The sequence below is a fragment of the Polyodon spathula genome, chromosome 14 (genome assembly GCF_017654505.1).
Source record: "Polyodon spathula isolate WHYD16114869_AA chromosome 14, ASM1765450v1, whole genome shotgun sequence".
In the NCBI taxonomy this organism is placed as follows: Eukaryota; Metazoa; Chordata; class Actinopteri; order Acipenseriformes; family Polyodontidae; genus Polyodon; species Polyodon spathula.
Genome location: NC_054547.1, coordinates 18,545,308 through 18,572,823, shown reverse-complemented (window position 1 = coordinate 18,572,823; position 27,516 = coordinate 18,545,308).

The window sequence follows — 27,516 nt, the reverse complement described above, 5'->3', positions numbered from 1 at the left end:
AATATTGCTGACAACTATTTTTAGTCAAGGTTTTCAGGGACCATAGTTTTAAAAAAAACAACTATATTGCTAAATTTTACATTCAGGTATAGATAACCCCAGGAAATGGCATAAAATAAAACAGCATGTACAATTACAAGATGAAGACTGAATGTTCAGTTTTAGTCTTCAGTAGAACAAGCTGTGGTTGATGAAAAAAAAAAAGTTGCATGTGTTAGTTCTTTATATTTGACCCAAGATGCTCAACCTGTGGTCCTTCCAATCTACTATATTGCTGAATTTTGTGAAAACCAGTTAAATTACCAAAGTCATAATTAGCTGGATCAACATTACAATTTAGGCATTAGTTGTTTCAAATGAGTGCAATTGAATGAATTGGAAGGGCCGAATTTGGAGTAACCTGGATTTAGACAAATGAATAACCTGACCTTAAGCACATGAAAAACTTGCTCAAAAGCAGAAAACCCTCAGATAGTTTTAAACCCTGCAAAACAAAATTGAGCAAAGGGTGATACATAAACTTTAAACACATGGTTATGTGCAACCAAATTCAGTTGAATTCTGAATTCCAAAATCCATATTTGTTTTGAATTCTTCATAAATGTTGAGTACAGGAAGTCTAATACCATTTGCACATGTGTTTGACACTGGGAAAGGTGATGACCTGTCAAAGTCAATATATGGGCGTGGCTGAATTCCTGCTGGTAGAAGTGATCGGAGTCCTGTGATAAACATGAGGATATCCTGGAGGCACACACCATCATCTTCTTCTGGAATGATTAATGACAATGCTTTAGAACTCAATTTTAAGTTACCTAATAAATATAATCACCTAATAATAAACTACAACTCCTTATTTTAATCTGGATGTAACATATATTCTGTAATAATTTAACTCTTGAGACTTAAAAAAAAAAATAAGTAGGTTACTAATAGATTGTTTTCACATTTTTTTTTTTCAGCATTACATGTTGCTTTAATTACTTATGTCTGTAACCTCTAGATATGCATGTACTCTATAAACTCACAATATGTATATATAACCTTCAGAATCTAGCAGGTGGTTTGCCCAGTAACCAATGATTCTGGCCTCATCTTATCGTCTATTGCTACCGACTGAACTTAATTGCACATGGAAGATGTTTTCTAGCATTGCAAATAGAATATTTTTACAAAAAAAATAAATAAATAAATAAATAAATAGTTGCCTACCTTTGAATTGAGAAATGACTGTAGAAGACGTGACACAGTACAACTCTGATTACAAAACATAGGGTTCAAATTAGAATACATATATACAAATAGGAAAGAAAACGGAAGAACATTTATCTGCACTGTCAAAAGTGAGATTCTTGCTGTTCGGCGGACCATCAAATATTCTTCTTCCTTTAAGGCAAGCCATAAGGAGTGACAAAAATTCCCTTTTGGGGCCACCAGTGTCAATAGCTTCCTCAGATTGCCTTCCATCATTTGTCAACTTCACCATCATGTCAAATGCTGGATCATATGTTGACCATTTAAAACCACGTATGGCTCCATCCCACACATGGCTCTGTTAATGATGAACCTGCTGCAGGCAGACTTTTGAATGTTTAATGAAAGGTTTGAAATTATGTCTGCAGCAAACAGTTCATCTGCTCTGTAAAATATGAAAAACAGAAAACAAAAAAATATTTACCTACACTGTCAAAATGAAATACTTGGTATTTGTTAGACCATTAAATAATTTACAAGCACTGCCATACACAATGTCTGTGCAAATAAATTAGCTTTTAAATGAAATTGTTAATAAGATAAGTAGTTTTTAGACGTGGAATTTCCAGTTTAGCAAAGTAATTTATGAATAATGATAGTGATGTTTCTAAACATTATGAGCTGATGAGTCCTTCAAACAAATAAAAAAAAAAAGGTATGTAGAGAATGACATTCCATTATTTGATAAATATAAATACCCATTTGCTGTGGCCACATCAATGTCTTCCTCTAACTCAGAACTTCTGCTATCTATTACAACTGGAGCATACACATTTGTGTAATAACTGTAAAGAAAGAGTTAGTGGAATGAACACATGAACATTAAATAGAGACGTAAACTACTTAAATATTTGGTTGTGCAAGGTATAAAAAAAGTTTTATGTAAACATTAGTTTTTAAATGTTTCTTTGACCAACAAAAAGCCAGCTAAAATAGGCTGTGTAAATCATTTTACCTGTAGAAGTTGTGTTTTACACCATTTCATGGTTCCAATATTCTTGCATCCTTCTTCAACTTAAAACAAGGTTTATTGTTTCACTTGCAAAGCGTGTTTAAACAACCCAGTCACATTAAATGCATAAATATTTTAGTGAATTTTAATTCCCAGCACAATTAAAAGCTATATAATTCATGTAAATATAGCTGTTCACCACTGCTAAGTGCCTATACCAACAATACATATCGTTCACTTAAGACTTTAAAGAATGTGCAATATATTTGTGTTTGTTAAATGTGCACTATGGAGCTGTACACTAATTCAAAAAACAGTGTAGTAGTATTGCCTTCGATACAGGTGTCTGCTAAATGTCTGCAATAACAATAATATTGTATTGATAAATAATGTATAAAAACATACCTTTCTATAGTTGCTTTTGTTTGCGGAATTGGTGTACTCGAATCCTTAGGATTTTCTAATGGCTACAGAGAAATAAAATATACAAAACTATTAATCAGTGTTAGAGAAAATGAATGTACAGTACCATATCCAATTTTATAAACATACCAGGGTATCCAAGGTTGTTTGATATGTACAATTTATAATGACTTCAAAGTCGTCAGCACCATTCCTTATAAAATGATTTCACGTTCAGTTTGAATACATTATCTCCTTTAAAATACTTAAAGAAATTTGGCTTTCATCAGAATTAAATACCTACCACATTATCACCATATTTTGGAAATTTAAAAAGTGTGGGCTTTATATTCCAGATTTTGTATTTTAGCATAATTAATTAATTTACTCTGAATGGAATCTAAGAAACTTCCCTTTTTAAACATTTTGTTTGTAATATTTAAACATACACTTACCATTCATACACACATCTTCCAGGATTGAAATATACAGTGTAATTCATGTGTAGGGCTTTCCAACTGCCTCCTTATATCTTTGGATAGTGAAAGGTGTGTCCGTTCCTGGAATATTCACAATTTCACTTCCTTCAGATTATAGAAGCACGTATGGGCCATCAGACATATCCTTGTTAAAATCTTTTAGTTTTTTCTCAGCTGCAGCTAAACATTGTTTCTGAGAGCTGCAGGGATCAATGACGACTGGAATAGGGACTTCCGTCTTTGGGCCTTTAAGTCATGAAGACATTGCTGCATAATTCCAACAGATATCTTGAGCAAGAAAAAAATTAAGAAAAGATAAATAGGTCAGGTTTACAAATAAACAACATTTATTATATTCAGTATTTTAATAAATTACCTGCACTTGTTTGTTCTGTTCAAATTTTTTATTTTTCCCTTTACTGTATTTGTCTCTCTCCATTTTTTTTTTTTGATTCCTGACTTGCAGAAATGTTTCCAAAGTCGGTGACTGAATGGCACTGGTTTCTAACCATGTTAAAACCAAAACAGATTTAAAGTCAATATTATATTAAAGAACACAAATATTAAGAAAATATGATTTATATTATGCCAAATAGAAATCATATTGATTTCAAATTGATATATATATATATATATAGGTGTGTCATATCAAGAAGCTGATTAAACAGCATGATCATTACACAGGTGCACCTTGTGCTGGGGAAAATAAAAGGCCAGTCTAAAATGTGCAGTTTTGTCACACAACACAATGCCACAGATGTGGTAAGTTTTGAGGGAGTGTGCAATTGGCATGCTGACTGCAGGAATGTTCACCAGAGCTGTTGCCAGAGAATTTAATGTTCATTTCTCTACCATAAGCCACCTCCAACATCGTATTAGAGAATTTGGCAGTACGTCCAACCGGCCTCACAACCACTGACCATGTGTAACCACACCAGCCCAGGACCTCCACATCCGGCTTCTTCACTTGTGGGATCGACTGAGACGAGCCACTCGGACAGCTGATGAAACTGTGGGTTTGCACATCCAAAGAATTTCTGCACAAACTGTCAGAAACCGTCTCAGGGAAGCTCATCTGCGTGCTCGTTGTCCTCACCAGTGTCTTGACCTGACTGCAGTTCGGCGTCGTAACCGACTGCAGTGGGCAAATTCTCACCTTCGATGGCCACTGCCATGCTGGAGAAGTGTGCTCTTCACAGATGAATCCCTGTTTCAACTGTACCGGGCAAATGGCAGACAGTGTGTATGCCGTCGTGTGGGCGAGCGGTTTGCTGATGTCAACGTTGTGAACACAGTGCCCCATGGTGGCGGTGGGGTTATGGTATGGGCAGGCATAAGCTACAGACAACGAACACAATTGCATTTTATCGATGGCAATTTGAATGCACAGAGATACCGTGACGAGATCGTGAGGCCCATTGTCGTGCCATGGTAATGCGCGGCCCCTTGTCTCAAGGATCTGTACGCAATTCCTGGAAGCTGAAAATGTCCCAGTTCTTCCATGGCCTACATACTCACCAGACCTGTCACCCACGGAGCATGTTTGGAATGCTCTGGATCGACATGTACGACAGCATGTTCCAGTTCTCGTTGATATCCAGCAACTTCACACAGCCATTGAAGAGGAGTGGGGCAACATTCCACAGGCCACAATCAACAGCCTGATCCACTCTATGCGAAGGAGATGTGTCGTGCTGCATGAGGCAAATGGTGGTCACACCAGATAATGACTGGTTTTCTGATGCACGCCCCTACCTTCTTTTTTAAGGTATCTGTGACCAACAGATGCATATCAGTACTCCCAGTCATGTGAAATCCATAGATTAGGGCCTAATGAATTTATTTCAATTGACTGATTTCCTTATATGAACTGTAACTCAGTAAAATCTTTGAAATTGTTGCAAGTTGCGTTTATATTTTTGTTCAGTGTGTGTGTGTGTGTGTGTGTATATATATGTATGTGTATATATATATATATATATATATATATATATATATGTGTGTATATATATATATATATATATATATATATATATATATATATACATACACACATATATATATATATATATATATATATATATATATATATATATATATATATATATATATCATTAATATATTTCATATAAATATTCATATAAATAGATATTTTATAAAGATTTATAAATAAATCTATTTTAAAGATTTCCAGACTTGAATGTGACAACACCTTTTACCAGACTTCTCTTTCGTTGGCGAAGATTTTCAGCCCCCAAGAAACTGGGGGTTTCTTCACCGACTAACCTTAGACATGTTTACAATCATGTAATGTTTGACTGACAAAGGTTATAAGTTCCAAAGGGTGCTTATAGAAGTGTCTATAAGTTTCCAACCTTATCTTAATGAGGGGGGAAATCTTATCCCCCCCCCCCCCCCCCCCCAAAAAAAAAAGTTCTAAAACTTTCTGGTGTTGAAAATTGTTATTTATTTTAAAACTGCATCTTGACAGCAAAAAATAAAGGTGCCTAGAACAGTAATTGTCTCTGAAGACACCTTTATAAAAATGCTGAAAACCCCACATATTTCCTAAAGAGCAACTTTGAAGGGTTACATTTATAACAACCATCCATAAGCATATAACAACCATTTTGTATTGAAAATACAGTGATTCCATTTTAAACTACATTGGAACAGTAATTACTCTTGCCTGGTGAGTCCTCGGGAACACTGTTAGTGCTTGGTGTGTTTCTACACCTGTGCTTGTTTCAAGCAGGAACTGCACAGACTTTTCACAAGCACAGCAAAACATTTCACTGCACTGAGATTGCTTCAGTGGGCAATACATGGCAATCTAAAAAAACACAGAATGCTGTTACTGAAAGTCCATTAACAGTATTTTGTATTAAAATACATAACCCCGAGTAAAGCCAGTTATGTTCAACTGACTGAGCAGGAATATTATAATTGGGTATAATTAATATTTTTTCTAACGGATTAGGAAGGCCTATAACTAACGTAAATTGTAAGGCCTAATGTAAAATAATAATAATAATAATAATAATAATAATAATAATAATAATAATAATAATGTGTTCTTACCTTCGGCTTTGAAACTCCCTCTACCTGGCTTCAGCAGACATGCTTACGTGTGGCTGGGTGCGAGATGACGCATTTCCGTAATGAATGGTCTTTTTGTGTTTGTGTTCTGCTTTTTGTATTTGTGCTTCTTGACTTGTGTTTGTGTTTTTCTTTTTGTTTTTATCTTTTTGTTTTTGTGTTTCTTGATTTGTGTTTGCGTTTTTGTGTTTGCATCTTTTTGTTTTTGTGTTTCTTGATTTGTGTTTGAGTCTTTCTTTTTGTGTTTGAGTTTTGCACTTCAGGGCCACCGTACTGCGCACATCCCTGGTAGTGACTCACTAATCTAGATCAGAGCATCTTATCTGTTGACTCAGCCAAGAATACAAGTAAAATGCATTCTCAAAAATCATGGTTTTAAGACCATGGATGAGGGTTTTTATTGAGCACTATTCTGACATCTTTCCTGCTTTTGCAAATCTTGCAGCAATTGCAATTATGACACGTACCAGCAGAACAGGGTTTTAGCTGAGTGTCAGAACAGAGTGCAGCCCAGCAAACACTCTCATTTATGTGAGGATCATCTTCTAAAACATGACAATTTTAATGGAAGTTCCTGTGAATTATTAAGACTGATTTGGAAAGAGCACCAGTCATTTTTGGAAAATTTAAATAACTTTTAAATTATAAAAATACAAAACCCGCAGAGACATTGGTACATGTTCTACAAGACTGATTTTTACGTTGTGAATGGAGAATTTTCAAAAGAAAACGTTTCATAGTGAACTTGTCTTTGTGTCTATTTCTATACCATTATTTGTACTTTGTACTGTTTTGCATGTTAACTTCATTAATCTGAAATATTTACACTGGAAAATAAAGTAAATATGTTGATACAATATGTAAAAACGCAGATGTTATGATTGAAAATGCAGATATTGAGATGGTATGCTTTTTACAAATGCACATTTTTAAAGGCTAGCATGACCTCTGGATCTCTAAATGGTCATGCAAATTAATTGTTACCAGAGTATCCCAAACATTACTTTCTTTACTTTTCTTTCTTGCCATTGAAAGGCATTGAAGCTCAGTCGATACAGTATTTGTAATTGTAGCACATGCTCTTAACTCCTGCACAGATCCAATCCTATCAGTAAACTCTTACAGGGGGCAGGGCAGAGGGGAGAAGGTGAGCTCAGTTGAAGACCTGAGAGGAGCAGAGAAGCTCTGCGCTTAATGTAGAAAATAATGGAAGATTCCAAATTTTGTAAAAATAAAAGCTTTTCTTTGCTTAAACCCTTTACACTAAAACAATGGACAGGCTTGACTATCGATAGTTGTCAAACGACACGATGCATCGCCTCAGCCTTACACAAAACATGCTGCAAGAAATGTCTTATAAGGTTATAAGGGGTGAAGATGAACACCAACTGCTCTTTAAAAACATAAAGTGTGTGTATGCAATATTTCTGCAATATATCTATGATCCATCTTAATATTTATAACAAAAGAGCGAACTATAGAATCTAAAGTCAAAACAAACATAGCAAAATGTATGCTATCTGTTTTTCCTTTGAGAACATGTGGTAGCAGTTTGCTATTAAGCAACCCATGGACAAAACCATCAAAGTCATACAATGATGGAGGCTCTCATTTTAAGCTTGTGTCAATTATCAGCAGCTTCTGTAGACCTGCCAGCAGGCTGCAAATTCTTCCGAGCCTCACATTGCTGACTCTGTCCCCTCAGACATATACATCAAGTTGTTTTGGAGTGGAGGAAAAAGCAGATTTCACTGACCCAACACAGTAAATAAATGCAATACTTTCATTACTTCACTGCACATTTTAAAGCTTTCAAGAATTACCTGCTGGGCACATTGAAGATGCCATCAATCTACCGGTGCCCTTGTGTTACTGGGAGCTCTAAACATAGCCAAAGGAACTTGAACAGACACTTATTAACATTAAATGAGACCTTGGGTCACAGCAATTGTAAATTTCAAACACCATCACTTACAAAGGCTTTCCAGGTTTGAGGGATTTTAATTAATCTCTAGTGTTTTTCTTTGAGTTTGGTTGAGACTCATTTTTACCTTGTGCATTTTCTGAGGTGCAGTTCTTACACACAGCAAGAACCACTTTATAAAGCTTAAATCCAAAATGACTACAGTTTAATATCAAAGTACATCTACTATGGGAAAGGGTAGTATTAGTATAGATAGCAATTATACTTGTTGTCGCACAGCAGTGGTAGTTGAATGTTGTACCAGTGTGTGGATATTATCTTATTAAAATGTATAATCCTTTTTAAAGACTGGATGATTATCTATTCAGGGATTCCAAAATATTTAGTATATTCCGTGTTGGGTAATGGGCAATAAATGTTGCACTCTCAGTTGTCTTTCATTCCTAGAAAAATACACTAGACCACGGCTTGCTAATTTAAAATGTTTTGCATATATTTAAAGAGTAGCCATTATCTATTCAGGAATGTCAATATTATGTTTGTTTTTTTTAGCAAGTGTACTGAGCAAGGTAACAATGTATGAACGATGTATGAAATACCTTTTTCCAGTGTCCTGTATGTCTCCCATAAATACAAATTCTCATTTTCACCTAAAACCTCCAAAGGCTGTTCAAACTTGATTGGCATGGACAACTAATAATCTATAGTGAAAGTTTTCTGCTGACAGCTGATTGTTTTCAAAGTATGGTATGTGCAAAACTCAAGGGATACCCTCTAGTTATTTTATTAGGTTAACCTGCTTCTTCCTCAGAAATGTTCTGGAAATAATTCAAATACACATGCTTGTGCCAAGTTGCTGACCCACAGATAGTGTTACATTGGCCAATGAGGACTGGGAGGAAAGTTGAGATCATTGAGATTCAGCAACCCTGAATAAATAAAAAACAACATCAGAACAAAGAAAAAAGATGAAAAACAAGGCAGAGAGGACATGTGCCATCCCAGCTTTGATTGGGGAGGGGGTATACACCCTATTATTCTGTTTTGTTAAGGGTTTGCATATAAACAGATAAAAATGAAATTAAAAAATGGAAAGACATTCTGAGGACTCAGGAAGGCCAACTTTGATAAAATAAAAAAATATTATTATTATTATTATTATTATTATTATTATTATTATTATTATTATTAGTAATTGGACACACAAGTTCAACACCAACCCTAAATAAAATGTTGTTTTTAAGCAGTAGTTATAATCTGAAGCGGTGGTATTTCAAAATAGCAGAATCCTGTTTTTACTTTAGTGATGTAGGCTACTATATTTTTGTTCATTAAAAACTTGTTGTTCTTTATTTAAATTAATGTTCAGCTTTCATATTGAAGCTTGTTGTGTACCACTAATTCAATCAAACCAAGTAGTGTAAACATTTGGTTATATAGTTTAAGATGTTTTTCAAATCAAGTAAGCTTATTTGTGTATATATATATAAAAAAAAAAAAAAAAAAAAACTTACCTGGCAGAGGATTGTCTGTCTTTAGCGCTCGCAAAAACTTGCAGAATGGATAAAACAGTGTTGAGAATTTTAAGAAAATGCATGAGAGCAAAAAATAGTATGAGATTTTTAACTTTCATAACTGAAGAGGTGCCAGGGCTATGCCCCTGCATGTCCTGGCACAAATGAAGCACTGCTTAAATGTATAATTTGTTTGGTGGAATGGTGGAAACATACTTTTTAACATATTGAATGCGTAAAGTATCTAACTTTTGTATTTTGTTATAGAAATGTCAGTGTTAAAGAATGTTTATTTTGCTGTTGTGAATTCATACATTTGGAGTTGTTGGTAGGTACACCATCTACTGAATGTATCAGAGCAAGCTATATCCTTATAATAATCAATTTACAGAGCTGGAGAAAGATATCCCAAAGCTGTAACGCACAGATCAAATGACTGTGAGGGGCATTTTTCACAATGTCATTGATCTTAACTAATAAACAGCCATAAACAACAGCATTTTTATTTTAAAGCAAGAGTTTTGTGTGCCTATTGCTTCCTTCTTGACAAACAACCTTCCCTTCCTGTGACCTTACCACCTAATTGATTATGGTTTGAAATAAATAAATAAAGTCATCCTTTTGCATTTTTAAATCCACTATATGTTATCTAGGATCATTCCCATGGAATATCTAATGAACACAGTTAAGAGCTAAGTGGCTACCTAAATCTAGCAACTGTTTTAGTGTCACCTTGTTACTTTTCTACTACAATATGCAGCCACAAAAGTAGACAAAAGGTTTCAAATGCATTCCGCTGATGAACAGCCAGCAGTGCAGCAATCTGTTTCACTGTGAACATTGCTTGTGTTTGTTAGACATTAGCACAGGGAGTACAATGACCTTCATATTTTCATCACAAAAATATAAAGGAAAATACAGAGAAACAGGTGAGTGAAAAACAGCGTGCAGAACCGATACAAAAAACACCAACAGTACACATAATACAACAAAATGTACTTACAATTGCTCCATGTGGTTACAGTACAAAATGGACTGTATTTCATATTCCTTCATTTCCACCAAAAAGTAAGTAGCACATTGATTTTAAGGAGACTGTGTACTTGTAGATCTGTGAATACGGTTTGTATAATTTAAAGTGTGTCCCATAAGTCAGACATGTATTATGATAAACGTGCCTGCGAGCATCTTGTTTATATGTACCACACATCAAAGATTTTGATCATCAGAGATTTAGACAAGGAAGCTACATGCCACTCTTGTGTACAATTCCATTCTATGGTATGTACCAAACAGGAAACTAGATATTTTCAAACAGGACATATAGCATTTTTAGAATCAAGCAGAACCTTTAGGTTTTCAGCAAAAGATGGACAAGCACAGATGTAAGCTTAAAAAATTAACACATTTCAACAAAAAAAAAAATATTTCTGCTGTTTTAAAACATAAATAAATTGTTTAATGTAAGTGTTGTGGATATCAAACTACTTGTGATCCCTGGTTTATTTTGCCTTGACCAACATGTCGAATCACATGATTGGCATATGTTCAATTATTTAGCTTTTCTGTTTGAAAAATCACTACATACTTAAAAAAGTAAACTGAAGAGGAGGAAGAAAGAGAATAACAATTTTACCTTAGCTTGACAACTTATATCTCATTGTGTATAAAAGGTATTTACATTTTTATTTCTTCACATTTGATATAGTTTCAGACTTTTGGTACTGGTACAGATGGTAATTCAAAGTGATTTAGTGTTGCCTCTGCAACATGGTGAAAACAGCAAAACTCTTGGAGCTGTATAGAGACTCATGGTAGTTTCCCACGAGTTTTTCTAACTTGAACGAGGAACTACTGTTCCTCTCAATTAAACCAAAACAATAAAAAAAAAAATAACAATCAGGTTCTCACTTACCTTTAAATGAATAGAATTTAATTATTAGGGAATAAAAACATACTAAGATAACTACCTAGCCTAAATTTAAATAATCGCTTTTATAATCTGTCAGAGGCTTCTGTCGCATACACATCGCTGATAATAGTGCAGACTGTGGAAACCAATGTTCGTGTTGGGGTGCCTATTTTTTTTTAATGTCCTTCTGGACATCCTCTGAATGCTTTTTAATTATTATTTTTTTTAAATATAACAAAACATGTATAAAGCCTTTTTTTTATTTATTATTTGTCCTGCGGTTGCCTTTAATTAATTTTTCTGCACCTATTGTATATGATGTAGACTACGTGAACGTAAACATCTAACACTAGTTATGATTTTGAGTGTGCGGTTCTTAGGGCGGTATTATTGTCATTTTTGCATCCCGGGCACCACTTTCTTTACAAATTAAGCACTGGTGCTGTGGTTTAGTCCCATATTTCTCAATTCCTGTGAAATCTTTTGGTAGACTTTATTGTTTCAGACAGTACGACCTTGTGATCCATTTTCAAAACAAATCCACACCACTCCTCTGTGCGCCTGTGTCCACTGAATTTGACATCACGTTCCACAGTGCAGTTTCTACTTTGAACAGTGATGTGTGCTGGCTTGGCTCAGCTCAGCTCAGGTGTGCAAGTGTGAAAAGCCTATTACATGCTGAATACAGTAATTACATGCCCTTTCTCTTGAAAGACATATACAGCATAGATTGCTTGATATTCTTCTTGCTTTTCTCAATGCACCGTGTTTCAATCTTGTTACATCCTCATGACTGTTGCTATGGTTGCAGTTTGTGTGAAGATGGTTGCATGCGTCACACATGATTTGCACTACAACAGGTTATCTATGAATCAGCCTTACCTTCGAATAGCCTACCAAGGTCTTTGTTTTCACTGGGAAAATAACACATTCACACTGGAGAAAGTTCAATGTCACTCATTACCGAGATTATTTTATCTGGGTAGATTTTTTAAAAGTGATCATTCTGAAAGAGCTAATTTCCACTGAAAAAAATGGTTCTTGCTGCTTGGATCGTTAAAAAAGGGGATTCATTGTAAGAAGGGTTCATTATACTGAAGTTAGAAATATTAAAGGATCCCTAAAAAAATCTGGATCATTATAACTATATATATCATATATACTTCGACATATAGATGATATATATATATATATATATATATATATATATATATATATATATATATATATATATATATATATACACATTTTAAAAGGAAAAATTTTATCAGATTTAGTTTTGTAAAAAAAAAATGGTAAATTAGACTTATCATGTGGTTAATCAAACTGGACACCCCCACTGTACACTAATAAAGCTGTTATTGCTATAAAGCTGTGAAAGCAGCACAATCGCAAATTGTCTAATTGAAATGCGGAAAGGCAAAGCTATAACAGCATTTGAAAGAGTCATGGTAGCAGGTGCCACAGTCACAAGGACAGGCGGCAGACTACTCAAGACATAAGTCATCTATCATGAGCACGTATGGATGAACTTTATCGACAACTGCTCCGCACCAGTTGTGTGAAATATTAAAGACTGAATGGACATCTGCCAGGACGTTGCAGAATCTATGCCCATCCGAGAGACATTTCGACTAACCCTCTTCAATGTCTTCAGTGCTGTTTACAATCAGCACGGCAATTTCAGTAGCTGGCACACAAGCTTCCTCACTCCCTAAAGCCTTCTCGTCACCATGTCACTTATTGAATTAAACAGGCCTGCTCCTGCAATGCACCTGCTATAGAGGGACAGTGCCATCAAAAAAACATCACTGCAGCACTGTAAAACACAACAGACTATACACAATAGTCTATCAGGTATAAAACAACCAAACTACACTTTTAACCTATATTTTATTTGTTATTGGTTCTTAACACAGCCAGTGTGCTTAACTGAATATATAACCATCTGTATTTGAAAAATAATCTTCACTGCACACGCAGACATTCTGAAACTAACCTACCCATGGAACCCAATAGGTGGTTTATCATTTTGAACACAGAAGATATGTCCTGCTTTTGTTGGTGCTGTTTTGTAACAAATACACAAAAGCTATATTGAATTTATTGAATAGGTCCTATAGGTTAAGGTTAGCTATTCTGATATTTGATCCTGTAAAGGCAGGCATTATTTTCCAAGCTCATTTCCACAGATGGAATTCCTTTGGCATCTCAGTAGAAAGGTTCAGCTGCAGTGAATTAGTAATATGAATGGAGGAACAGTGCAGCTTTAATGCTAGAAGCATTTTTGATAAGCCACGACTAAAGGCTTGTGTTTACCAGATTTAACCTTGTCGTCAGTTTAATTGTTTAATTGGAAAGCACAGCACTGGAATGTAATATGCTACTTGCTGTTTTTGAGAATGCAGCACATTTTAATACTGTGATAATAATTGCATTTGAAATATTTATAAAACACTTTTTTTGTGGCATGGGTTCAGTAAAAAAAAAAAAAAAAAAAACAACAAAAAAAAACTTTACCAACACTGTTATATTCCAAAACTGCTTGATTTAGATGCAGCTCAGAAACAATTATAACAAGCATCTAAGCTTATCACAAATACAAAAAGATTGAAACAGCTGCATTGTTGTCAGTAATCAACTATTCCTTTTGTCTAAACATATCAAGACCAAATCATTAAACTTTCTCAGATTTAATTCAAATAATTTGACAATAATGTTTTATTAGTAATACTTTAATTTACCGTTAACTCTTAATATCTACTAATACCTTACTGAATAACGCAATATCATCCCTTTTTAAAAATGCTGAATGAAGTGAATAACAATGATATGGTGTCTTTGCATTGATTGTGCATTTAGGTAGTGTGGATTGTCAATGTAAAAAACAAGTTAGAAAAACACAACAGACGTTAAAAGTGGTGCTATCAAACACAAAAGCCCAAGTTAGGAGAAGCAGCTGGGGCAGCCTTGTCAAGCATCAAGCAAATAGGTACAATTGGAAAGGTGCTGGGGCTCAACATTCACACAATTGTTGCTTCTAACTTTGTCGGTTTGATGAGCAGCAGTTACATCTAGCACATAGAATGTCATGACTTATTGTGACTGAAACCATGCAAGATACTTCAGGACAAATTTCAGACAATTTGGTGAGAAACTCTGCAACATCTTGCTGCTCACCTCTATTGACGGTTTCTCCTAAGAAGTGACCAATATCCACAGTAGTTAGAGATGCAGTGGATGGCTAGTGATCACAGTTGTGAACAAAGCTCCTGATAGCCTCTTGTTGACTGTGTTTTAATGAATTCTTCAGAGGTTGCAAGTGAGGAAGGTACTGCAATTTTGCATTTGCATAGCATGAGGTAAAGTTCAGGTTGCTTAAGCCTGAATGGATGTGTAACTGCAGGAGGGTTCTATTAGAAGATTGAGGCTTTTGCTGTTCCTGAACATTAGTGATGGCTCGGTGAATGAAATGCACTCGATCTTTTACCTTGTGTCCCTTGTGCATGTTGGTCTCCTTCAAGCTTATCAACTTAGGGCAATAAATCCCTCTGAGCCTATTGTACTCTGCAACTGCAGTTTGAGGTGCCTTAATGCAGGTGGGGTCAAAAAGTTGATAAGGTGGTGCCACAAAGACGGCCGGAGTGGGTGACATCAGACCAGAAACAGGAAATAAACAACGAGAGGTGGAGTTTGATGGAGCTGAGCGCTTGCCGCTCAGCATTTAATGAGTGAACAGAACAGACAGAAAATAAACGGTTGTAACATACAAAAATACAGGACACGGCACTGGTTGCCAAAATAAACAGATAAACAAAACTGACTATACAGACAAAACACGGTGAGATTCTTTTTAGCGATTGTTATTATTCTTATTATCTTTACCTCCGTCTCCAATCCCGTTCTCCACTCACCGAACACACAAACCCGATTATGTGAAAACATGCTGCTTTTATGCAGCTGTACCGAGACACGACTGCTAATCAATCATTCAATTGGAGTCACGGCACAACTGCACGTGAATTAATAAAGTGCTCACATAGTACTACTTCTTACTTGCATGTGAAGTGCTGTGCAACCCTCATGCCTAAATACAAATATACATTTTAAACACTCGTGTTACACAGACCCATTTATATCCTGTGTACCAATGACTATACACGAACATTAACACACAACATAAAATACACATAGGGGCGGGCACATTGCCATAGGTGGACATCACTTAAGGATGTAACGAAACTTTGTCCATAGGAGGAAATGGAGTTACGAAGATCCATCCTAACTGTTTTTAGAGTCTTACCCTGGCATTTGTGAATGGTGATTGCATAAGCATCAATGACTGGAAACTGCTCTCGAACAATGTAGACTCCACATGTCCATGATTTCAAACTTTGAGCATAAATGTTCAAAGGTATGGATGACTCCATTGTTAAATTAAATGGTTATGGCTTTGACCATACTTGTGTTAGCCAGAGAGTAGGAAACAACTTGAAGCTTCCCTTTTGCCTCATTGATCTAGTGGCAATGTCAGTGTTCTTGCGAAGCACCAGTTTACAGCTTATTTTGACTCGTATGGTAGTTTCCAGTCCAGCTGTACAACTGCAGTCAGCCTTGTAGGCATTCATTTTTTTCAGCACATTTCTCTGGAAGTTACAAGGGCAGTCCACAGTCAATAAGATGAATGTTTTCTCAAGGCATATGATCAAGCACGGCAGTCTGGATCTGGTTACAGGCATCTACAGTAGGCATGACGCAGGTTGACCCCTCGGGATGAAATAGCTAGGTTAATTAGCAGTGGGAGAAAACCACTTCAGCAAGTACAGTAGAATCTGCCAGAACTGACAGACGGTCTATCTACTATAGATACTAATGAGAGCAAAACAACTACAAAAGAAAAACAAGGGAAATGCAGATCTTTTCAAGAAAGCTTGGAGTCTTTGTATAAATTGATTTTATATTTTTAAACACTGCAATAACAGTTCTGCTTGTAAAGCATCCACATTATAATTTGACAGCACAGGTGATTTATTTGCACTATGCAGGACCTTGTTTCCCCCCATTGGTTCTTGAGCCAAGCAGCACTCATTGAATCACTGCCTGTGCACCTATTACCAGTGATTAAAGCCTAATTTTCAAACAAACTGATTATATACTGTACTGGCATAAGAAAAGTATATTTTTAAAAAAGTAGGTTCAGCTTTCAATCACTTAAAATATGCTGATGATAATGTAAACAACACCAAGCTACAGACAGGAAGTCCCAAGCTTTAAATGTCTTACTGTTTATAAATAAGAACTGAATTTTATTATGAATATTGTGTTATTATGTTTTAAGCAACATACTACGATTGTGTTCATTACGGTAACTGTTTGTTTATTAGTTTTAAAATGTTTAATAAAACATGACCTATTGTTTGACCTCGTTAGCACAACCCACCCCTTTGCTAATGACGTCTTCAGTCGGGGTCGTAACCAAGTATAAGTCTCCATATTTTTGTGAAATTACTTTACACTTACTTCTAAAGATGCAATGCGTTTCATTAAATTCAAATGAGAAACTTCAAATGCTGTGCAGAGTGAGAACACAAGGGTAAAACACATTAAGTGAGGTTGGTATTGCATGTGAGATGAAGGGAGGTTTCACAGTTCCGATCGAGTGACAGTTTTCTAAGCATTATTTGTAAATGCTTATTCATTTAATCATAAAATCACAATTTACAAGATTAAATACGCTACTATACTCCTCCTGAGCGCTGCCATATAGGGTCACACGACTGTGATACTGCATGCCAATTGGCTCAGTGGATTTGTCAGATTTTGCTAAATTAGAAGCCTGGCATATAGAGAGTTATGGAAAGAAACGATCAAACGTGGTGTATATATTGTTTTGAGGACAAAGGACACTGAACATCAGAAAGTAGGCACTGTGAGATGAATGATCCTGCTTTTAGCTCAGTTTTGGTGCAAATAGCGTATATCACGTTTTGCATCTAAATGCTTCATACACTGAGTATACAAAACATTAGGATCACCTGCTCTTTCCATGAAATAGACTGAAGAGGTGAATCCAGGTGAAAGCTATGATCTCTTATTGATGTAACCTGTTAAATCTACTTCAATCAGTGTAGATGAAGGGGAGACAGGTTAAAAAAGGATTTTTATGCCTTGACATGTGTGCCATTCAGAGGGAAAATGGGCAAGACAAAAAATTTAAGTGCCTTTGAACGGGGTATGGTAATAGGTGCCAGGTGCGCCGGTTTGAATGTGTCAAGAACTGCAGCGCTGCTGGGTTTTTCTCGCTCAACAGTTTCCCATGTGTATCAAGGATGGTCCACCACCCAAAGGACATCCAGCCAACGGCAGGCCAGTGGTCAAAAACAGCTCATAAATGAAAATGTCCAAAGGAGGCTGACACGAATTGTGCAGAGCAACAGACGGGCTACAGTTAGTCAACTGACAGTCCGGTACAGCATTTGTGCCGAAAGACCCATAAAAGAATGCACAACTCGTTTTACCTTGACATGAATGGTATCTGGCAGCCGACGACCTAACAGAGTTCCACTTCTTTCAGCAAAACATAAGAAACTGTGGTTGCAGTGGGCTAAGGAACGAAAACACTTGACACTGGAGGATTGGAAAAACATTGCCTGGTCTGATGAATCCGGTTCCTGCTGTTTCACGCTGATGGGAGGACCAGGGTATGGAGTAAACTGAGTACTTGCATCCATCATACCACGTGTCAACATTGCAGGCTGGTGGTGGTGGTGTGATGGTGGTGGATATCTGAACATCATTGCCAATCAGGTGCATCCCTTCATGGCAGCAGTGTATATATCTGCTAATGGATTTTTTCAGCAGGATAATGCCCCATGCCACAAGGCTAGGGTTGTCCAGGAATGGTTCCACGGACATGACAGTGAATTAAGCTTACTGCAGTGGCCTGCCCAGTCACCAGATCTCAATTGAGCATCTGTGGGTTGAGATGAAACGAGCTATTCAAAGCAGAGATCCACTACCAGTCAACTTGACACAACTGTGGGAAGCATTGCAGTCAACATGGGCCAGCATCCCTGTGGAACGCTTTTGACACCTTATAGAGTCCATGCCCTGACGAATTGAGGCTGTTCTGAGGGCAAAAGGGAGTGTAACTCAATATTAGGAAGGTGATCCTAATGTTTTGTATACTTAGTGTGTATATATATATATATATATATATATATATATATATATATATATATATATATATATATATATATATGTTATTGTTCTTATACAGTTCTACAGTTTTGCACAATACAGAGCTGTGAAGACGGTTTATATTTTCTACAGTATTAAATTAAGTACAGCTCATACACTAGTACAGCCAGGGTGGTCCGTCAACCCCATCGACTCACTCATATGTGTTTGTGGATGGCTTTGAGCTCACTATGAGATATTCATTTACAAATACGCCCTGTATGAAGCTAATTTGATACAAATCATATGCAAAGTTTGAAATGTACTCCTGTTTTCAGTGCCAAAAAATAATAATGAGAAAACGACTTCAAATTCAATTACATAACTTCTCTGAGCACTTTATGTCGGCTTTTTTTGCATAGCTGGGGATTTATTTATTTATTTTTAACTTGGGTCAAGAAATGAGATTAATAAGGACAATTAAATTGTATTCCTTTCTGAATGTACATTACTTCTTTTCATCTGCAATCGGCAACACAGTGGAGGAAAAACAGCTAGTTCATTTACTTATTATTATATATCTTTTTCAATATCATTTTGTGTGGAGCGGGGGAGCGGAGCGAAATGAAAGAAAGAGCCGAGCGGAGCAAAGAAAGAGCGGAGGATATTATTAGGAGCGGTGAACAGAATTGTCACCGCTTCGCTCCGCTCACATTCTCTGAACACAACAGACACTCGCCGTTAAAATATATTGTATTTAACACAGGATTTGCACATCACAGGAGAGTAGAAGTGAGTAAACTCTGTATCCCTGTGGCAAAGTGCCCTCCCCTGAGTGTATTTTGTGTTGTGTGTTAATGTTGGTGTATAGTCATTGGTACACATGATATAAACGGGTCTGTGTAAAATGTACAGAGTGTTTAAAATGTATATTTATATTTAGGCACGAGGATTGCACAGCACTTCACGTGCAAGTAAAAAGTAATACTATGTGAGCACGGGGAACTGCACTTCATTAATTCACATGCAGTTGAATCGCGATTCCAATTGAATGATGGATTAGCAATCGAGTCTCGGTACAGCTGCATAAAAGCAGCATGTTTTCACTCACTCGGGTTTGTGTGTTCGGTGAGTGGAGAACGGGTTTGGAGATGGAGGTAATAATAATAAAATAGTAAAGTAAAATATCAGCTCACCGTGTTGTTTTGTGTTAGTCCGTTTTGTTTGTCTGTTTATTTTGGCTACCAGTGCCATGTCCTGTGTTTTTTGTTTGTTACAGCCTTTTTATTTACTGTTCTGTTAATTCATTAAAGGCTGAGCGCAAGCAAGTGCTCAGCTTCCTCAAAACTCCACCTCTCTGTTTATTTCCTGGTTTCTGTTTGGGGTCTGACCTCCCCCACTATGGCCATCTTTGTGACAATCCCTTATATGAGAAGTAGGTAAACAATATATTGCCTAAACAATATATTACCTGTGTATACCCTCGACTACACCACTGAATAAAACTCCAAAGTAAAGTTTTAAGTATCTGGTTTTGCCAGACATTCTACCATCCAAGTATCAACCAGGCACGCATATTATTATTTTTAGGAGACACAATTATCCATGTCAAATTACAATTGTGATATACAATTACCCATTTATAGAGTCAGGTTTTTTACTGGACCAATCTAGGTAAAGCAGCAATGGGTCCCCCACCTGTGATTTAACTCATAACCCTCCAGTCAGGAGCACAGTGCTCTAACCGCTACTCCACAGATGCTGCAAGCGAAGTATCACTAGTGCCTCGTATAACCAAATATCAGCAGTTTCCAACAAGTTTTTCTAACTTGTATGAGGAACTACTGTTCCTCTCAATATATATATATATATATATATATATATATATATATATAATATATATATATATATATATATATATATATATATTTAAAAATATTTATTTAAATAATGATACATTAATCTATGCATTGTGTATTTCTCTATGCATTTGTTTAAATGCATTGAAGGGTTTCGTTGTTTGTATCATAAGAATCTGTCAGCATCCAATGCAAACTCTGTTTATATACAGTATATAAATGCATACCTTACGGTACTCGCCATTTACTATCTCTGATGCAGACCTTTTCTTTTTTAATCTGTCACAGCGACACAATGCAATTCTGAAATTGTGTGCTATTTTATTCCTAATAAAGCCCTTTTCAGCAGTGAAAAAAGATATCTCTCTTTTTAAAAATAAATTGTAAACACACTTGTGTAGCCTTTTGCATTGGCACTGTCCACATGACTGACGTTCATGAAACATTGATCAGGGCAGGTAAGCAGTCAGGGCGGATATATGAAGTTTTATAATGTGAAAAAAATATATAAAAAATTCATATATAGAGTGGCATCCCTGCCTGTAAATAATGTGTGTGTTTTGGTGGTGGTTGGCAGGGATGGGCTTAATCCCCAGTCTGCCAAAATACATGTGGCTGGTCTCAAACGAGGTAATTGGTGCTAAATGGGAACAGCCACATGAAATAAAGAGAGCTTGAAGCTCCATTGATGGAGACCAGCAGGAAGTTGTGAACAGAGAAGACTGCTGCGTGTGAAGCCTGAGTTAAAGGTACTGTGTGACCCTTTGTATTTCTGTAACCGTGATATAAAATGTTTTGTGTTGTCTGTAAACGGCTCGTCTGTCAGATCTAGTTAGAACCTTTAAGAAAAAGTATAGTTTAGTACATGTGGGAGCTGGGTTTTTGTTTTGTTTGTTTCTTTTATTTCTGTTAATAATAAAACTGCACAAAAGTGCTTTAAAAAGTATTGTTCTGTGTCTGGGTCTGATTTAAAACCTTAAGTCAAATATTTCACAATATATAGTTTCACAATATATCTCTTGTTTGAAATGAAAAGGTGGATGATGCTTGCCCCTATTACATGATGACTTCATATAGGTGAAATGGATTTTATTTTTTAAAGGAATTTTACAGGCACCCACATTTTGTAATATTTTATACATATATCAACTAACCAATAAAATACACTCCTCTCTTGTATAATTCACAGCAATTTATGTTTTTTATTTGTCCAGATGTCTGTTTTGTTCGACTGAATCGCATGGCTTCATGTGGGATACATTTTAATCTTACTCACAAGAAAGACCATTAAACATACAATCCGGCTTTGCCCTGGTTGACATAATGCAACTCCCTCTACCTATTAACAGTGATTATCGCTGTGTTAGAACACCTTATTTTCAGACTATGGCAACAGACTCCTTTCCTTGTGTACTGTCTAAGCTGGTTATAAAAAAATGTAAGATTTTGGAGGAAGTAAAACCCCTCTGCTTGATATTGGGGCAGTTTAAAAACCCACTTGAATTAGTGATAAATCCTACTTGACTAGCCCACGAGCAAATGTGACAAGTTGAATTATTTCCCCTCTTACCAGGAAGCTTTGCAGGAAGCTCTAAACATATGGTGCTTTTCGCTTCCCTCCCGAACTATAAATGGTATTGGAAAAGGATGTTCCCAACGGCAGGGTGTTTCTAGCACTTTTGCCAAATCCAAATGATCCATCAGTGGTTCCGAATTCCCAGTGTTCCTAGAACCTGGCAGCAAAGTAGATGTAATCTAAGCATTACTGTCTAATTTAATTATTATATTGCAAATTTGTCTGGGGCTTTTACCAGCCACAAACACAACATGCTTTTAGCGAAATGCAATGATTACTAATGTTTTATATTAGCTATATAGTGAATGACATCACAAGAAAATTACATTAAAGAGCAATAAATGTGTGGTTATCATGGCATCATGCACACTTTCCTTTGAAACGTTGGGAAGTTTGCTCATTGACTTGGAATTTGTGGAGTAGGATGTGTAGATAAATGAAAAAAAAAACTATTTTAATGCATTTTAATTCCAGGCTATAAGGCAACAAAAGGTGAAAATTTTGAAAGGGAGTGTAGATTTTCTATACAGTGGCTCTCAAAAGTATTCACCCCCCTTGGACTTTTCCACATTTTAGTGTGTTACAACATTGAATCAAAATGGATTTAATTAGGAGTTTTTGCCACTGATTAACACAAAAAAAAGTCCACAATGTCAAAGTGAAAAATAAAATCTACAAATTGTTCTAAATTAATGTGGCGGAGTGTCCCGCCCCTTTTATTAATTATTATTATTATTATTTATTATTATTATTATTATTATTATTATTATTATTGTTTTATGTGCGGGAGGTCGAGCACCGTCCATCTTATTTACTGTTTTGAGACCAGCGAAAAGCCAGTCTTTATATTGTGTAGTGGGTGGGATCGGGTTAAAACCCCTTCCCTAATACCCTCGTGGAAATGTGGCTGAAGCCTTAAGGTAATTATTATATCAAATTAGGTAATTAAGGCTCCAGTCACAATCTATAAAAAGATGCACTCCAGGCTCATTAGGGGAGAGGGTGTTAGAGGAGAGATGCAAGTCTGTGAAAAAAAGGTATTAAAAGTGTAAACAATTGCTATACTTCCTGGTGAAAAACCAGCACACCACCAGCACTCTGGGTCTGACGTCACCACTACCGCCATCCTGCTCACATATGGTGTCCAGAAGTGGGATTACAGCGCCATGAGTCGGACCAGGAATACTGTGGGTGAAATTAATTTAAAAAAAAATAAAAGGGGACTACAAATAAGTTTGTTTGGAAAATAAATAAATAAATAATAAAAATGGGAAGAAGTGGCAGGAGAAAACAGCGGCAGCAGGAGGTGCAGCAACAGTAGTGCGGGGCCAGTCACAGGTCCTGTTGCATCTCTACCATGCCGGATGATTGCCTCGTCTGTCTGGAAGAGGAAAGGTGATGCTTCCTGTGTGGCAAGGTCAGGTACCTGCCACTTAGCCAGAGCCATGCATGCCAGGAGATGGAGCAGCCTGAGTGTCCGACATCAGGGGGAGAGGTCCCACTGGCTCAGAGGCCGACAAATTCACTCTCCTCTGAGGGAATCTGGGGCTGGCTGGTACAGCCTGGGAGGAATGCCGAAGAGGCCCTCCCCGATGTGCTCAATCTCCTGGTGGTCAGAGATGGAGAGCAACAGGAAGCCTGGGAAAAGCAACACAGCCCAGTGTCCCTTCCAGACATTGCGGACATGGTAATCTGCTACCTGGTTGCAGATATGGCAGCGCTCCCATTATCTCTAGCTCCATTGTCTCCACTGCCAGAGGGAGAGGAGCCATCACTGTCATCTCCAGTGCCAGAGGGAGAGGCCTCACCACTGTTTCCAGTGCTAGATGAAGAGGAGCCATCGCTGCCGTCTCCAGCACCAAAGGGAGAGGAGCCATCGTTGCTGTCTCCAGCATCAGAGGGAGAGGAGCCATTGCTGCCGTCTGCACCAGCAGAGGGAGAATGCCTGCTGGTTTCGCCTCCACAGCCCAAGAGGGAAGATGCAGAGCGTCAGCAGCCCAAGAAAGGGAAGCCCTTAGGTTCACAGCCCAAGATGAGAACAGTAGAGGAAAAGTGCCTGCTGTTCCCACCTCCACCAGCAGAGGGTGAATGTCTGCTGGTTCCACCTCCAACACTGTGGGAGGAATACATGTCATTCCCACCACCAACAGCAAAGGGAGAATACCTGCTGGTTTCACCACCACCCTCACAAGGAGAGGAGCAAGAGCTGCCTTTGCCTCCATCCCTACCACGCAGGGAAGAGAACCAAGAGCTGCTGCCACAGAGCAAGCACTACCCCAAGAGCACTATCTTCCCTGCAGAACACAGCACAGACACAAGCACCACGTTCCTGGGATTAAAGGAAGAGCCGCACCAGTCCCCTGCAGGTGAGGGAGAGCCACACCAGTCTCCTGCAATAGAGGGAGAGCCGCACCAGTCCCTTGCAACAGGGGGCTACTACACGCTGCTCCCAACTTCGTCGCCAGGAGACTACACGCTGCTCCCACCTCCACCGCTTCCACCTCCCGGAGCAGAGCAGCAGGAGCTGCCTCTGCCTCCGCCACTGCCAGGAAGAGAGCAGCAGGAGCTGCCTCTGCCATCTCCACCAGCAGAGGGAGATTTCCTGCTGGTTCCGCCTCCACCGCCATGGCAGGACTGCTTGCAGCTCCCAACTCCACCAACAATTCCTGCTGGTTCCGCATCCACTCCTGTGGGAGGATTGCTTGCAGGATTGCTTGCAGCTCCCACCTCCATCAGCAGAGGATGAATTCCTACTGGTTCCGTCTCTACTGCCCAAGGATGCCTGACTTGCTCCGCCCAAGGGTGCCTGCCTTACTCTTCCTGCCTCGCTCCACCCTGCTTCACCTGGGGTCACAGGGACTGCTTCGCCTGGGGTTGCTGTCAGCCCTACTTTTCCACAGGAAATACTGTGGCCGGAGCTCAACAGGGGGGAGTTGCCGGCTATGAAGAAGGTGGGATTTGTCAGGAGATCACCTTCCCCCGCAGCACTTTCGCTGCAGGGGATTTGGTGGCCAGAGCCCCACAAGAGGGAGCTGTCGGCTACAGAGAAGGGGGGGAGGTCAGGAGACCACCTCCACAGACAGCTATGTGGTTGCCAGGATTGCTTTGGCCACTACAGCTGTTGGGGTGAGAGAAGGACCTCCCACCATAGCCACCACCCTTGGCTCATTGCTGCCCGTTTTCCTGGGCCAAGTTTTTGCACTGATCAACACAAAAAAAGTCCACAATGTCCAAGTGAAAAATTAAATCTACAAATTGTTCTAAATTAATGTCCCGCCCCTTTGATTATTTTTGTTATTATTATTATTATTATTATTATTATTATTATTATTATTATTATTATTATTATTATTATTATATTGTTTATGTGCGGGCGGTCGATCACCGTCCGTCCGTCTTATTTACTGTTTTGAAACCGACGAAAAGCCGGTCTTTATATTATGTATTTGGTGGGGATCGGGTTAAAACACCTTCGCTAATACAATCGTGGAATGTGGCTGGAGAATATGGTAATTAAGGCTCCAGCCACAGACTATAAAAAGACGCACTCCAGGCTCATTAGGGGAGAGGGTGTTAGAGGAGAGACGCAAGTCTGTGGAAAAAAGGTATTAAAAGTCTAAATAATTGCTATACGTGCTGGTGAAAAACCAGCACGATACTTGTTTATTTGTTTGGCCAACGCACCTCTTTGTTGTTGTGTTTTGTTTGTTTAAATCTTTTATTTCTATTATTATTATTATTATTATTATTATTATTATTATTATTATTATTATTATTATTATTTTAATAAAACACTGAGCATCCCTGTGCCTCAGTTTCACCCGCTACATTCTGAGTCTGTGTTTCTGGTCTAATGTCACCACTGCAAGCCACCCTGCTCACAATTAATTACAGAAAATAACTGATTGCTTAAGTATTCACCCCCTTTGCTATGACACACCTAAATAAGCTCTGGTGCAACCAATTGTCTTTAGAAGTCACATAATTAGTTGAATGGAGTCCACCTGTGTGCAATTAAGGTGTTTCACATGATTTCAGGTTAAATACACCTGTCTCTGGGAGGTCCCACAGTTGTGCATACAGCAACAATAGCCCGGGTGCTTCATAAATCTGGCCTTTATGGGAGAGTGGCAAAAAAAGCTATTGTTGAATCAAAACACATTGATCACATCAAATCTCAGCTAGAGTTTGCCAGAAGGCATATGGGAGACTGAGACCAAGTGGAAGAAGATTCTATGGTCTGATGAGACCAAAATAGTGCTTTTTGGCCTCAACGCTAAACGTTGTGTTTGGCGCAAGCCTAACACCACACATCATCCTGAGAACAGCTTCCCTAATATGGTGGTGTCAGCATCATGCTATGGTGATGCTTCTCTGCTTTAGGGCCTGGAAAGCTCGTGAAGATAGAGGGCAAAATGGATGCAGCAAAGTACAGAGAAATCCTGGAGGAAAACCTGCTGAAGTCTGCAAGAGACCTGGGACTTGGGAGAAGATTCATCTTCCAGCAGGACAGTGATTCCAAACATACAGCCAAAGCCACACTGGAGTGGCTTAAAAACAAAAAGGAGTCCTGGAGTGGCCCAGTCAAAGCCCGGACCTCAATCCAATTGAGAATATGTGGAAAGAGTTGCTGTTCACCAAAGGTCCCCATCCAACTTGACAGAGCTTGAGCAATTTTGCAAAGAAGAATGAACAAAAATTGCAGTGTCCAGATGTGCAGAACTGGTAGAGACTTATCCAGATAGACTCATGGCTGTAATTGCTGCCAAAGGTGCCTCTACCAAATATTGACTCAAGGGGGTGAATACTTATGCAAGCAATTATTTTCTGTTTTGTATTTGTAATTAATTTAGAACAATTTGTAGATTTTATTTTTCACTTTGACATTATGGACTTTTTTTGTGTTGATCAGTACAAAAACTCCTAATTAAATCCATTTTGATTCCATGTTGTAACACGCTAAAATGTGGAAAAGTCCAAGGGGGGTGAATACTTTTGAGAGCCACTGTGTGTGTGTGTGTGTATATATATATATATATATATATATATATATATATATATATATATATATATATATATATATATATATAGATAGATAGATAGATAGATAGATATTGTATGGCAATTTTATGGGACAATAATTGTAACAGTAAGATACCGAAATTTATATTATATAAATAAATATTTTAAGGATCTTTTTATTATTCCTATAGAGCGCATCAGTCAGAAATTTTATGTAGAGAACAGCCAATTAAAGCTGTGATAAGAACTAAATTAAACAATAAAGACAAACTTTGGAAAAAGAGGAAGTAATTTATTAAATAAGGTATGATATACAAAGAAAATAAATAAGGATCAGAGCACAT